This window comes from Mobula birostris, chromosome 13 (assembly GCF_030028105.1).
Source record: "Mobula birostris isolate sMobBir1 chromosome 13, sMobBir1.hap1, whole genome shotgun sequence".
Lineage (NCBI taxonomy): Eukaryota > Metazoa > Chordata > Chondrichthyes > Myliobatiformes > Myliobatidae > Mobula > Mobula birostris.
In genome coordinates this window covers 31,053,800-31,063,882 of record NC_092382.1, presented here as the reverse complement: position 1 = coordinate 31,063,882, position 10,083 = coordinate 31,053,800, and the positions used below count along the sequence as shown (strand labels likewise).

The window sequence follows — 10,083 nt, the reverse complement described above, 5'->3', positions numbered from 1 at the left end:
TTTCAGTGAATTAAAGACTTGTATTCCCAGGACCCTTTCTTACTACAATACTCCTCCATGCCTGACCAGTCACTGTGAAAGACCTCCCTTGGTAGGTCATACCAAAGTGCAACACCTCACACTTGTCTGCATTAAATTACATTTTCCATTTCCCAAACCATTTTCCCAGCTGGTCCAGATCATACTGCAAACCATGATACTCTTCCTCGCTGACGACTACACCACCAATCTTGGTGTCAGCTACAAATTTTCTGATCCAGTTAACCACCCTATCATCCAGATTACTGATATAGATGACAAACAATAACAGATACAGCACTGATCCCTGTGGCACACCGCTAGTCACAGGATGCGGTCAAGAGGCAGCCATCTGCTACCACACACTGGCTTCTCCCAAAGACAGTGTCTCATCCAATTTACTATCTCATCTTGAGTGCTGAGTGACCAAACCTTCTTGATCCACCTCCCATATTCCACCTCTGTAATCTGTACAGGGTCTAGGAATTTGATGCTGCTTTGCCTCACTTCTATAGACTCTGTGTTCATCTCGTGAGTAAAAAAAAATCTCCCACATCTATTTTGTCTCCTCATATGGATTACCATTCTGATCTTGCAGAGGATTAATTTTTTCCCTTGCAATCTTTTCACTCTTAACATATCTGCAGAATCCATGAGGATTCTCCTTCATCTTGCCTGCTGGGGTAACCTCATGCCGCCTTTGTCTTTCATAAGTGTTCACTTGAATTTCCTGTAGCTCACAAGTACCCCATTTGTTCCAATCTGCCTGTACCAGGTATGCACCTCCTTTTTATTGATCTGGGAGATGAAAGCCAAAGGGGTGATAGAGCTGCTATGGGAAGTGGTGGTGGGGGAGGGTCAAACTGAAGTTGCAGGGGGAATGGGAGCCTGAATAACAGAACAGATAGTGCAGGGTTTGCGGAGACAGTTGTTGTTCAGTCCTCAGACAAAGTCAGGAATGAAAAAGTTGAGCATGGTGCAGTGAATATGCTGAGCCCTGTATATTTCAATACAAGGAGCAGCGTAGGAAAGGCAGATGTGTTCAGGGCATGGATCAACACCTGGAATTATGACACTAGGATCTGGCAACTGTGGCCTGGGACAGGCTGCTTTATGGCAAAGGTGTGCTTGGTAAATTGAGGCCTTCAAAGCAAAATTTTGTAAGCACAAAGTGGGTATGTGCTTGTCAGAATAAAAGGTAAAGATAGAAACTGTAGGGAACCTTAGATTTCAAGAGATATTGAGACCCTGATGAAGCACAAAATGGAGTTGCATAACAGGGATAGGCAGGCAGGTTGAAATGGAGTATAAGAAATAAATCAGGAGGGCTGAATGAAGGCATGAGATTCCCCTTGCAGAAAAGATGAAGGATAATCCTCAGGGATTCTGGAGATAGATTAAAAGCAAAAGGATTGCAAGGCACAAAGTTGGTCCTCTGGAAGACCGGAATGGCAATCCATGGCTGGAACCAAAGCAGATGGGGGAGATCTTAAATATTTTTTTCATTTCTATTTACTCAGATGGACACAGTGTCAATGAGAGTGTGGAAAAGCGGCATTAAAATCGTGGACCCTGTACAGATTAAAGAAGAGAGTGGATAAATCTCCAGGGCATGACAAGGTGCGCCCTCGGTCCCCATGGGAGGCAAGTGCAGAAATCGTCGGGGCCCCAGCAGAGATAATTAATTCATCCTTAGTGACGGGAGAGTTATCAGAGGATTGTAGGATAGCCAAAGTTATTTCACTGTTCAACATAGAACATAGAAATCTACAGCATATTCCAGGCCATTCAGCCCACAATGTTGTTCCAACCATGAAACTTACTCTGGAAACTGCCTGGAATTTCCCTAGCACATAGACCTCTATGTTTCTAAGCTCCATGTACCTATCTAAGAGGCTGTTAAAAGACCCTATTTTATCTGCCTCGGCCACCACTGCTGGCAGTGCATTCCACACACCCACCACTCTCTGTGTAAAAAAAACTTACCCCTGACATCCCCTAGGTATCTATTTCCAAGCAGCTTAAAACTATGCCCCTCGTGTTAGCCATTTCAGCCCTGGGAAAAGCCTCTGGCTATCCACATGATCAATGCCCCTCATCATCTTATTCACCTAAAAAAAGGCTTTGTTGGAAGTAGGCAAAATTATGAGGGTATAGATAGGGTAAATGCAAGCAGCTTTTTCCACTGATGTTGGGTGGGACAACAACCAGAGGTCATGGGTAAGTGACTTCCCCATTTATACAACACAATACAGGCCCTTTGGCCCACAATGCTGTGCCAGACATTACTTACTTCAGAAATTCCCTAGAGTTCCCCATAGCCCTGTATTTTTCTACGTGCCATGTACCTATCCAGGATCCTCTTAAAAGACCCCATTTTATCCGGCTTCATCACAGCTGCCGCAGCCCATTCCACGCACTCACCACTCTGTGTAAAAAAAACTTACCCCTTGTGGTGATATCACGTGTCAGGACGTGACTGGACAGAGTTCCTAACATGAGCAGAAATGAAGAATGATAGAGAAGCATGGCAGTGTAAGACGTGGTTTTGCTGCTGTTAAGTAGAAGTTCAATTCTGCAGAATATGGTTTGTTATTAGTAACCCACGGTACGTATAAAGAACACAACACCCCTGACATCTCCTTCGTACCGACTTCCAAGCACCTTAAAACTGTGCCCTCTCTGCTGATTTTCTCTTGGTTGTGACTGGAGGCAGAACAAAGGTGATTTTCACAACAGCTGATGTAAAAGATTTTGTTCCCTTTCTCCGAGTTCCCGATCCTTGCATTTAGACAGCTGGAGCTCAGCTCTGTCTGAGAGACCCATCGGTTCCCATTCCCTCATCAGCCGGAAGCTCCCCGGGGCCCGTGTACGGATCGTGGGGCTGAGAGAGAGGGAAGAGAGCAGGACTGTCCCAGGATTTCGGGTCACGGAGTCCGGAGCTCACAGCAACTGTCCCGAAGTCGGTGTTGAAACCCCACCAATCTCCCTTCTCCCCACCCCGCAACAGTCTCCCTACAGCCGATCTCCTTAAGCTTAGCGTGTACTGCGCGCATGCGTGATATTCGGCAACGGAACAGCCCTGACGCTTGCGCATTTGATCGGTGCTTCGGCGACGGCGAACTTTATATCGCAGGGCTTTATGGGTAATCACGGTGCCATTAAAAGTTTCTGCAAGCACCAGTTCCACGTCCATAGCTTTTTTTTGTGTGTATAGAAAATTCAGCAGCTGTTTTAACGCAGAAAGCGGCTCCCATAAACAATATACTCAATATCAGCGTGTATCTAATGCCAAAGTACAATCCTCTTACAAATGTAGATATAAAACACAAGAGATTCTGCAGTTGCTGGAAGTACAGAGACATACACACACAAAATGCTGGAGGAACTCTGCAGTTCAGGCAGCGACTAAGCAGAGGAGTACACAGCGTAGGCATGCTGAAGGGGTTCGGCCTGAATGTTGTCTATTTATTCCTCTCCACATTCGTTGCCTGATCTGCTGATTTATTCCAGTATTTTGCAGAACCCACTTTTTTTTTCAATCAATGTTTCTAAATGTTTCTTATCTTTCATTTATAGGCACATCCTGCTGGTCAGATTCCTCCTCCTCTCCATAAACTTTAGACCCCATCGCTCTCTGGAGCCTCAAAGCCCTGACTCAGGCCGGCATCTCATTGGTTTCTGAATCTGCTCCATCGAAGATTCATTTGCTAGTCTGCTGTCAGACTTTAGAGGCGCATTGCAACAACCCAGCTGTCTGAGGCACAGTCCTTTGAAATGAGTGAAAATGACTGAAAACGTTGAAAAGAGCAGCGAAGAAGGAGTTTAGCTAAATTATTTCACAGCACTGAAGAACTTCAAATACACAGGGAGCTCATCGTCTTATTCAGCCTGGAGAAAATCATGCAGGGAATTCATGCAGGTGTATAAGATGATGAGAGATATTGGTCGTGTGGATAGCCAGAGGCTTTTTCCCAGGGCTGAAATGCCTAACACGAGGGGCATAGTTTTAAGGTGCTTGGAAGCAGGCACACAGGAGATGTCAAAGAGTGGTGGGTGTGTGGAATGCACAGCCAGAGACATTGGTAGACGTGGATACAATAGGGTCTTTTAAGACACTTAGACAATCGACAATAGGTGCAGGAGTAGGCCATTCAGCCCTTTGAGTCAGAACCACCTTTCACTGTGATCATGGCTGATCATCCACAATCAGTATCCAGTTCCTGCCTTCTCCCCATAACCTTTGATTCCTCTATCTTTAAGAGCTCTATCCATCTCTTTCTTGAGAGCATCCAGAGACTTGGCCTCCACAGCCTTCTGAGGCAGAACATTCCATATATCCACTACTCTCTGGGTGAAAAAGTTTTTCCTCAACTCTGTTCTAAATGGCTTACCCCTTATTCTTAAACTGTGGCCTCTGGTTCTGGACTCACCCATCAGCGGGAACATGCTTCCTGCCTCCAGCGTGTCCAATCCCTTAATAATCTTATATGTTTCAATAAGATCCCCTCTCATCCCTCTAAATTCCAGAGTATACAAGCCCAATCGCTCAAATCTTTCAACATATGACAGTCCCGCCATCCTGGGAATTAATCTTGTGAACCTACGCTGCACTCCCTCAATAGCATGAATGTCCTTCCTCAAATCTGGAGACCAAAACTGCACACAGTACTCCAGGTGTGGTTTCACCAGGGCCCTGTACAACTGCAGAAGGACTTCTTTGCTCTAATACTCAATTCCTTTTGTTATGAAGGCCAGCATGCCATTAGCTTGCTTCACTGTCTGCTGTACCTGCATGCTTGCTTTCAGTGACTGATGTACAAGAACACCTAGATCTTGTTGTACTTCCCCTTTTCCTAACTTGACACCATTTAGATAGTAATCTGCCTTCCTGTTCTTGCCAGCAAAGTGGATAACCTCACATTTATCCACATTAAACTGCATCTGCTATGCATCCGCCCACTCACCCAGCCTGTCCAAGTCACCCTGCATTCTCATATGTCCTGCTCACATTTCACACTGTCACCCAGCTTTGTGTCATCAGAAAACTTGGTGATGTTTTAATCCCTTCATCCAAATCATTAATATATATTGTAAACGGCTGTGGTCCCAGCACTGAACCCTGCGGTACCCCACTGGTCATCGCCTGCCATTCTGCCATTAATCGCTACTGTTTGTTTCCTGTCTACTAACCAATTTTCTATCCATGTCAGTACCCTACCCCCAATACCATTTGCTCTAATTTTGCACACTAACCTCCTATGTGGGACTTTATCAAAGGCTTTCTGAAAGTCCAGGTACACTACATCCATTGGCTTTCCCATGTCCATTTTCATAGTTATGTTCTCAAAAAATTCCAGAAGATTAGTCAAGCATGATTTCCCCATCGTAAATCCATGCTGACTCGGACCTATCCTGCCACTGCTATCCAAATGTGCCGCTATTACATCTTTTATAATTGATTCCAGCATCTTCCCCACCACTGATGTCAGACCAACTGGTCAAAAATTGCCTATTTTCTCTCTCCCTCCTTTCTTCAAAAGTGGGATAACATTAGCTACCCTCCAATCCACAGGAACTGATCCTGAATCTATAGACATTGGAAAATGATTACCAATAGACAGGTATATGGAGCTTAGGAAAATAGAGGGCAATGCGGTCGGGAAATTCCAGGCAGTTTCTGGAGTAGGTTACATGATCGGCACAACATTGTGAGCCGAGGGGCCTGTAATCTGCTCTAGATTTCTGATTCTATGAAGTTCAAGGGAAATCTCTTCTCCTGTGGAGTAGTGACGAGTTGCAACCTGTCATCATGGGGAGAGTGAGAGGTGAAGTGAACGACAGGGCTAGATTTTACAATACTGATATGGAACAGAAACATGGGCAGGGACCAGATGGACTGAGTGGCCTCTCTAGTGTACAGAGTGAGTGTGGCAGAGACAGTAAGTATCTGTGACATGAGATTTGAAACAGAACTGATTTATCTTTTACAGATCCACAATATTAAACACCAGTCTAGTTTAAGGCTAACATCAGAAGAACATTTGATTTGATAAGGTACACCATGCAAAGCTTATTGAGAAAGTAAGGAGGCCTGGGATCCAAGGGGAGATTGCTTTCTGGATCCAGATCTGGTTTGCCCACAGAAGGCAAAGAGTGGTTGTAGACAGGTCATATTCTGCATGGAGCTCAGTGACCAGTGGTGTGCCTCAGGGATCTGTTCTGGGACCCCTACTCTTGGTGATTTTTATAAATGACCTGGATGAGGAAGTAGAGGGATGGGTTAGTAAATTTGCTGATGACACAAAGGTTGGAGGTGTTGCGGATAGTGTGGAGGGCTGTCAGAGGCTACAGCGGACATTGATAGGATGCAAAACTGGGCTGACAAGTAGAAGATGGAATTCAACCCAGATCAGTGGCTCACTTTGGTAGGTCAAATATGATGGCAGAATATAGTATTAATGGTAAGACTCTTGGCAGTGTGGAGGATCAGAGGCATCTTGTGGTCCGAGTCCATAAGTCACTCAAAGCTGCTACGCAGGTTGACTCTGTGGTTAAGAAGGCGGTACGGTGCATTGGCCTAAATCAACCCTGGGATTGAGTTTAGGAGCTGAGAGGTAGTGTTACAGCTAAGTAGGACCCTGGTCAACCCCACTTGGAGTACTGTGCTCAGTTCTGTTCGCCTCACTACAGGAAGGACGTGGAAACCGTAGAAAGAGTGCAGAGGAGATTTACAAGGATGTTGCCTGGATTGGGGAGCATGTCTTATGAGAATAGGTTGAGTGAACATGGCCTTTTCTCCTTGGAGTGACAGAGGATGAGCGGTGACCTGATAGAGGTGTATAAGATGATGAGAGGCATTGATCTTGTGGATAGTCAGAGGCTTTTTCCCAGGGCTGAAATATTTGCCACAAGAGGACACAGGTTTAAGGTTCTGAGGAGTAGGTGCAGAGGAGATGTCAGGGGTAAGTTTTTTTTTTGCACAGAGAGTGGTGAGTGCGTGGAATGGGCTGCCAACGATGGTGGTGGAGACGGATATGATAGGGACTTTGAAGAGTCTCCTGGACATGGAAGTTAGAAAAATAGGGGGCTATGGGTAACCCTAGGTAATTTCTGAGGTAAGGATATATTCGGCACAGCATTGTGGCTGAAGGGCCTATGTTCTGCTGTAGTTTTTCTATGTTTCTAATTTCTATTCACATTCCTCCTGCCTCACTGGACAGGAACACTGAAACATCAAGTGAGAAACAGCAGGAAGTGGCCATTCAGCCCCTCTAACCATCAACAAGATGACGGCTGCTCTCCCATCTCAGCCACATGTTTCTGCCCGATCCTCATTTCCTCGATCCCTCCGGTCTCCACACATCTACCAGCCTCTGTTTTATGTGAGGACGATCACTGAGTCTTCACCACCCTCTGTGGTGGGGATTTACAGACATTCACCACCCTCGGAGTGGAGACATTTCCCCTCATCTCAGTCCCGGACAGTCCACCCCCTTTTTCAGAGACTGGGATCCCTGGTTCAGCCGGTAATGATGTTGTGCATTTCAATGTGTTCACCTCTCAGTCCTCGATTCGCCAAATGAAAGGGTTATCACATTTGGTCTTTCTTCATATGATGACCCCACCACTCCAGGGATTAGTCTGGTGAATCTTCATTGCACTCTCTATAACAAATACTCTCTAACCTCTTTGTTAATCCTCTATGGAATTAATTTCCATCTTCTGCAGCCCCGTGTTGCCCCAACCACTCACCTCCCACCCCCGTCACTATTTCCACCTTCCCACCTCCCCCTCACCTGGATCCACCTCTCACTCCCCAGCTCTTGCCCCATCCCCACCCCTCACCTCTTTTCTCGGACTATTTCCCGTCCACTCTCAGTCCAGAGGGAGGGTCTCGGCCCGAAATGTTGACGGTCCATTTCCCTCCACAGATGCTGCCCGACCCACTGAGTTCCTCCGGCAGTTTGTTCTTTGGTCTGTGTGACCCGTGTTAGTGTGGGGAGCGGGATTTTACACCATATTCCCGGTACAGTCTCAACAAAACACAAATAATTGTCACTTTGCCCGGACCATCGGCCCCGCTTGCAGGGCAACAGTCTGCCGGTGTTTGCCCCCCAATGTGGTGAATCGCCACCACCGTGGGCTCAGACATTTCCACAGATGAGCCCCTCCTGTCCCCACCGGGACAAACATCCTGTCCGCCCCCTCTCTCACCGTCTTCATCCTCTCCCTCCCCGGGGAACCGGCATCAAACCGACGGGCTGAGCGGTCTCCTCCTACCTCTCAGCGACACATCAGACTCCGGCCGCAGGAGACGCTTCACAAACGCCCCAACTTCCCTCGGAGGGAAATGGAAATAAATCAGAAAGCGGACATTTACTTTGACGGTTGTCCCGCCGTGACGGAAAGTTCGGGAGACGGAATCAGCGGGGGTAACGCCCTCTCGGCTGGTCCGCCTCCGCTATTGGCTGGAAGCAGTGATTGACATTGCTTCGTACCAATGGGAATACCGCAGCGCCTGACTCCTCTGTTGACTGCGGTGGGGGAGGGGCTGGTCACGTGATTAGTTTCCCAGCCGTTAAACCGACCAAGCTCGAGCTTACCAGCGCGCGGGGCACAAAAGGCCCCGGATGATCGGTTGAGGTGAGAAGGGATCTCCGGGTTGGGGGTCTCACCGGGCGGCGTTTTCAACACCGACTTCGGGTAGTTGCTGTGACTCCGGACTCCGTGACCCGCAATCCCGGGACAGTCCTGCTCTCTTCCCTCTCTCTCAGCCCCACCATCCGTACACGGGCCCCGGGGAGCTTCCGGCTGATGAGGGAATGGGAACCGATGGGTCTCTCAGACAGAGCTGAGCTCCAGCTGTCTAAATGCAAGGATCGGGAACTCGGAGAAAGGGAACAAAATCTTTTACATCAGCTGTTGTGAAAATCACCTTTGTTCTGCCTCCAGTCACAAACCAGAGAAAATCTGCAGATGCTGGAAATCCGAGCAACACACACAAATTGCTGGAGGAACTCAGCATTAGTACTCTTTTCCATAGATGCTGCCTGGCCTGCTGAGTTCCCCCAGCATTTTGTGTCTGTTGCTTGTTCCACCCCCTCTTGTTCTGGACTTTCTACCCGTGAGAACATGTTTTTTTAATTTTTTTTATTTTTGTTATTTTCTACAAACTACAGCGTTGAAGAAAAAATCAATAGTGTAAATAGAGGGATCATTGCAATACAGACAAAAATAGCAATAATACATGTCTTAACAAATGAGCAAGTCACCCATATTAAAAATGAAAAGTTAGAAAGGAAAGCTCCCAACCCACCCATGATCCAACTCCAAGCCAACCATTATAAGTATAAATATTTAAAAGGACATTTGAGATAAACTTCTATCACCCCAGAACTATATATTGTAGTAAAAAGAGAAATGAATGATTAAAAAAAAAGTAGCCTGCTACCTAATCAAAGAAAGCTGGAAATGCAGGCTCTGACTATAAAAGGAAGAAAAAAATACACTTGTCAATCAAGGTGAGAATTATGAAAATATTCCAGAAACGGTCCCCACACCTTATGAAACTTTATATCTGAAATAAAAAGTGAATAGTAAATCTTTTAAAGATCTAAATAAGACATAATATCCCTGAGCCATCGAACATGCGTAGGGGGAACTACATCTCTCCACTTAAGGAGTACTGCACGTCCAGCTAAAAGAGACAAAAGACAATGTTCGTCATTTAGCCGGGATCAAATGCTTGTCAGAGTCTCGAGAAATACCGAAAAGAGCGAATAAAGGATCAGGTTCCAAATGACAGGGACATGTTTTGACCTGTTCTCTCCAGGTACATAATGATATCAAACACCTTTGCCCTGGGCAACAAGTAGCTTTCACATCACAAACGTGCCAGACTCCAATGAGACAGACTACTGCCCTTCCCTTCATATTCATTGGCATTGCCATCACTGAGTTCACCACCGTCAGTCACCTGGGGGAGGGTTCAGGGGAAATATTTATGTACAATACAGAAACTGGTGTTACCTGTGTGTATTGTGGTGATGTAAAAGTTACTGG

At 46.3% G+C, this 10,083-nt stretch overlaps 2 protein-coding genes across 2 annotated transcripts in view; one reads left to right on the top strand and one right to left on the bottom strand.

The window, feature by feature from the left end:
- LOC140208715 (uncharacterized) overlaps positions 1-10,083 on the bottom strand; it is a 112,949-nt gene that overhangs the window by 77,016 nt on the left and 25,850 nt on the right. The window lies entirely within an intron of this gene.
- Positions 1-10,083, top strand: part of LOC140207400 (uncharacterized) — a 60,157-nt gene that overhangs the window by 25,845 nt on the left and 24,229 nt on the right. The window contains exon 3 of the mRNA XM_072275931.1: positions 3,598-3,940. The gene's annotated coding sequence lies outside the window, so the exon portion shown is untranslated. The remainder of the gene's footprint in view (positions 1-3,597; positions 3,941-10,083) is intronic.